The sequence below is a fragment of the Bactrocera latifrons genome, unplaced genomic scaffold (assembly GCF_001853355.1).
Source record: "Bactrocera latifrons isolate USDA-ARS-PBARC rearing strain unplaced genomic scaffold, ASM185335v1 scaffold_14, whole genome shotgun sequence".
NCBI classification, from domain to species: domain Eukaryota; kingdom Metazoa; phylum Arthropoda; class Insecta; order Diptera; family Tephritidae; genus Bactrocera; species Bactrocera latifrons.
Window position 1 is genome coordinate 425,343 of NW_017534852.1, and position 5,616 is coordinate 430,958.

The 5,616-nt window shown below is 35.1% G+C and overlaps 2 protein-coding genes across 4 annotated transcripts in view; one reads left to right on the plus strand and one right to left on the minus strand.

Moving 5' to 3' along the window:
• LOC108965439 overlaps nt 1-5,616 on the plus strand; it is a 128,284-nt gene that overhangs the window by 50,920 nt on the left and 71,748 nt on the right. The gene's annotated exons all lie outside the window — the stretch shown is intronic.
• Nucleotides 1-5,616, minus strand: part of LOC108965440 (venom carboxylesterase-6) — a gene marked incomplete in the record, with an annotated part of 9,312 nt that overhangs the window by 2,176 nt on the left and 1,520 nt on the right.

Below are 5,616 nucleotides of genomic sequence, written 5' to 3' on the forward strand. Positions count from 1 at the left end.
ACTGGCGCTGCAAAACGTCGTATACCAACCGGTTCCTGTGCATAAGGTATGCCCCGATAGGCGAATATATCTCGACCATTTACAGTTTTTAAGATACTCCCTCGTATGGTGCCCAAATCGATTTCAACAAGTGGTTCCCGTCTAGTTGACTGTTGCAACGAAGGCGCCACGAACAACAAAAGTAGCAAGGTGCCGCTGATAATTTTCCTAAACCTCAACATTTCAATGTTTGTGCGACGACTGAAAGATGAGACCTTTTTGTACAGCAATCTAACATATAATAGGCTTTTTTACAGTCAGTATTATCACCGATAATGAAATGTACATATATTAATCACTTTGTAAATAAGTACGTAAGTAGATAGTTGCTTAATCTTTAGTTCTCTGTTAAGAGTTTGCTTTAGTGAAGCCGTTTGTGTATCGTCTGGTCAGCAACAAGAAGCAATTTCATGGATACTGGGTCGATGGCTTCCGCGCCAGCAATCAATTGTCTATCGACTGCAACAACTAGTTAGTCGCTTGTTGTTATAAAAGTTGTGTTGTACAAACCGCACTTAAGAATCTTTATTCAGAACCACAATCAACATGTGATGCCGTTGTGGCGAGAGCAACACATTGCACGGCCAGGTGAGCCGCTAATAAACTTCTAAGTCCATATAAAATTATGAGCCTTTATAAAAAAAATTCTAGTGCGGTACAGCATTACATTCTCTTATATTATTAGAGGTTTTATATAGTGGAAAGTTATTGCCTCGTGCCGTGTTGAGTTGCTGCCAAACACAAAGTGTTACCCTAGCTTCACGAATATCCACCTTTAGCGTTGATTTCTTTGATTGGTACAATTTCAAGAATCTATTTTTCATCACTATTCACAATTCGATTTTTTTTTTAAGTTCCAGCAGCATTTCTGATATGCAAAATGGTTCTTCAACCAATTTTCTTGCTTTTTAAATGAGTTGGGCTGTTTTTAAACATTTTAAAGTGTCGGTTTGAGTGACTTCCAAAGCTTTAGCGACCTGTCTTTTGTTTTCTTGTTTTGCTTTTTTCTTTTTGACCAGGACATCTTTCCTCTTCTAAATCACCACTTTTTATGGTAGCAAGGCACTTTTTGCAAGAATATACAGCTGCTGACAGCTAATTAGAAACGCTCCTTTTACTTCAACCACTTATCATCCTTATCCTACTTATCAACCTTGTACATAAGTAAAATGATAAAATGTTTTGGTATACCGGTATTTATATTCCTAAAAGCTTTCCGTTGCTTGTATTATTCCATGTACGACTAAAATCGCTCGGTTATGTAGTCGTGTAGTTGAAGTTCTGTTAATTTTTTCCCAAATAGTAAAAGCGTTACGATATAGAAAGTGAATTAAATGCGACGGCTAATTGTAAACAGTTGTTTAAAGAATTAAAATTCCTTCTGGTGGTAATTTTTCTTAATAATATTATTGATTTCTGGTAAGGATGTGTTTCAAAGTTGTGGTTTCAAAATATACTAAAATGTAATAAATAAAGTTTTTAATGAGAATAGGTGCAGCTGTACACCTGCCCTATATGGTTACATTTTTGACCTTCGTCAGTCCGGCAAGACATACAAAGAAATTTTGAACCAAGACAAACAAATTGTTTTCAATGCCTTTAAGAATATACAGAATTATAAAACTATTTTCATTGTTACACGCAAAGAAAACACCTTAAAACATTCAACAGAAATAGGCCGCTGAGTTACTACTATCCTGCGAAGAGAGCCAAAAAAGAGTTCAACTGACATTCTACATAACACTCAAGATGAATATAATGTCCAAATATCCAAGAAAAAATTTCCCGGCGTTTGGTCGAATTTGGATTTCACTGTAGGGCAGCACGCAGGAAACCACTTCTGACTAAAATTCAAAGTAAACAACGTGTAGTCTTTTCCAACTCTTATTGATCTTCGACAACAAATCAATGGCAATATCTTGTTTGGAGCGATGCAATCAAAATTATAGATATTGATGGTCAAGGTATGTTCGCCGACCAATCTATTAAGAATTTGTTCCTTTCTATGTTGCAAGCGTAGTGAAGCCTGGTGGAGGTTCAATCATGGTGTGGGAATTTTTTTCCTGGGATGGTGTAAATCCGCTCCATATGATTGATGTAGTTTTAAAAAAGGATAAATACGTCGGCATTCCCAAAAATGTCCTTCTGCCATGGACTTATCTTTTGATTACACGTGAGTCCCATTGCTAATTGATATTTATTGCTAGCTGTCACTGTTATAAACTTATGCCTACACTTACTTTCAATTCCATGTTTTTATTTTCACATTTGCATATAAGTTAAACTCTCTTTATCATTTTAAGTAAATATATGTAGTTAGTTGTATAAATATCTATTAAGATAAACAAGGAAATATTTAAATACCTGTTCACCTTAGTGTAGTTGCGTTATTGGATATACATATACTTATGAATTTACATACATATGTATATGTGCATGATAAATTTACCTATTTACTTAAACTTATTTCTACTGTGGTTGAATTAAATATATCAAATATAAAGCGCAGATAAGACTAACTTAAAGTAAAATAATATTGAGCAGTCGAAAAAGTCTTTTCGTATATCTAATCAAACTTCAATTTACTTTTTTATATTTGTAATGAACTAAATACGTACCATTTTGTCCGACCACTTTTTGCCAAACCTCCACTAGAGACATTATTCCATCAGTCACTTTTATGCTTTCTCGGCGAAAAAATGCGAAAAGCAAATTTTACATGCTTGTCTTGAAGCCAATGGAGTAATTAAAGGAGTTCTGCATTGACGGAAGCAAATGTTGGTCCGATGGTGCAAGGTTAGCCCTATATGGTGGATGCATTAAAACTTCCCAGCTTAGCTCTCCCAATTTTTGCCGAGTCATCAAAGATGCGTGTGGTCTAACGTTGGTCTGATGAAAGAAGAAGCCCTTTCTGTTGATCAGTTCTGGCCGTTTTTTTTTCGATTGCTTGCTTCAATCGCATCAGTCAATCAAATCAGTTGACAGAAAAATGTAAAATCAATCGACCAGGCTGGAGCAGCTCATAGTGGATGATTTTTTTCAAATCCCATCAAGTTCGAGGCGTTAATCCTAGCTTTGCGACTATTTGTTGAGCTTCACCACACGTGGACCATGATCTTTTTCGCACATTATTTTTGTATTTGATTCACTTTTCGTTTCCAGAACGAAAGCGAGCGAACCATTGTTGTGCTACACGAACTGATACAGCATAGTTTCCGTAAATTTCATTGGTGGCTTGCGTACAAATCTTCCCTTTTTTGTACAAAAATTTCAAAATATTGCGAATTGTTCCATTATTTGCACTAATTTTCGAACCGCTTTAACTTTTTTTCAAATTCCCCGAATTTAATTTTTAATTTTGGTTAAATGAAGCTTAAAATCTCACTTTCGTAACACTGCTATATAATATGCCACAATGTGATTGGTAGCACTGGAGATATACGATTTCAACGACATCTGTTAACAAAATACGAAAAGGCTTTAGAAAACTACGTTCAGCTGTCCGATATAGCAACTTTTTCAGCCTTTTGAAATTAACTTCATCGAAAGCTTTTAAATGCATGGATTTATTAAATCCGGAATTTTTATTAGAAGTCGATTCATATACTGGGAAACTAATAAGATATTACTCATATGGAAGCCATTCTAATAACTGGTATGTCGAATTAGTGAAATCATACCATAATTATTTCTCTTCTTTGTTTACTAAAAGCTATTTTGAAAAGTTTGAAAAAAACTTTGTGTTGTTTAAAAAGTGAAAGCTCTAAAGAGAACAGGACTTTCTCTTACGAACCCCCTTATGCTCTTTTGCATTGGATTTATGAATGTGTGTATGTTTATATGTTATAATAGGTAAAAAAGTCTTGCGGTATTTTTTATTTTTTATTTTATAACGGTTTGATAACTCATGCCCAGCTCTTGACCGATGCTACGGCTGCTACTATGCCGGTCTCTTTCGACCAATTCAGCGATTTTATCGCAATTTTCGACGACAGGCCTTCCGGAGCGTGGCGCATCTTCGACCACCTCTACACCAGAACGAAAACGTTGAAATAATCGTTGTGCGGTGGAAATGGAAACTGTATCGGGTGCATAAACTGCACAAATTTTATTGGCGGCTTGAGATGCATTTTTGCCTTTATCGTAGTAGTACTGTAAAATATGCCGTATTTTCCTTTTATTTTACTCCATGTTTGCGACGCTTTAACTAACGAACGACTTGAAAGAAACGATAATCAATCAAACACGTGTTAGCGCGTGAAATGAGCTTTCCGAAAAGGTATASCATGACCCGATGCGACGAATAGAACTAGAACTACGTGCTCTCAGCACCAACTAGCGAAAATGGCGCAAGACTTTTTTGACAAACTAATATATATGCGTTTTTACTCCCTGGTAATGCCCTCGCACATGATTTTCTTTTCATTTAACTAATATATATTTATGTCATGTGCTTTTGAAAACAAGTTTACTTGAGTGGTGGCATACATCTGATCACCATTCGCTCCACTGATGAAATAGCCATTTGGTTAGATCTACTTTATTGCCATTACCATGTCTCCACTTTTCATCTAGTTCACATTTTCTTTATAATCACAACTACTGCTGTATATAAAATGTACCAGCTTCAGTTGCACATATGGTAAGACGCGTTAGTTATTTGTTAGGAAAAGTTTATAATGAAAACAATGAAAGAAACCGTCATTTTTTTTTTTAAATAAAAATTTGTTTCGACACTCTATAAACAAGATTTAGCTTTTGGCTATAATTCCACTGTTCATAATCGATTTTGTTCAAATGCTTAATACACGTGACCTTTAAAGTTATGAAAACTAGCTTTTACATGTTTCTGAAGGCAAAATCTTAACTGATTAGATACTTTTTGCTCAAAAGATGCAATTACCATACGATACGTAGATAACGCTTAAGGTCAGGGAGTGTACAAATTATATAGCTACAAAATGTTTAATAATTTTATTTTGACTTAAAGATATTTTAGAGTATAAAATTTTAAAAACCAAATGCCAAGATTAAAATATTTCTAATAGCTGTCACGAATCTATAATTCAACAGCTTTAATACTCGAATTACTTTGTTTCCAACTTCACCTTTACAAAACTAAAGCTGAAACCACAGCAATTATGGTCGCAACTAAAGCGGAGAGAAGTAGTGGACTTGCACCACTATTTTTCTGTGCAAAAAGTTCATCCCACAATGCATATCGTTCAAGGAAAGGTGCTGGACCAACATACATCACGTCGTTATTGTAGAGTGCTTTAACATCATCGGGGTCCACTGGGGGCCAATCAATATATATGCTCGTTTCAAAAAATCTAAAAACAAGTGAGGAATTAAAGTCATTTCCGAAATCTTACCTCATACTCACCCCCAATTCGCAAAAGTTTCGAATATATGTACCATGCGTTTTACCATAAACATATTAGGTGAGTCTATTGCAAACTGAGGACCATACCATGTGCTTGGCATAACGTATTTCAAGTCATCCGCATGAACGACGCCTGTAAAAGAAAAAGTCATTTTATATATACGATGCATTATTTTAATAATTAAATATAC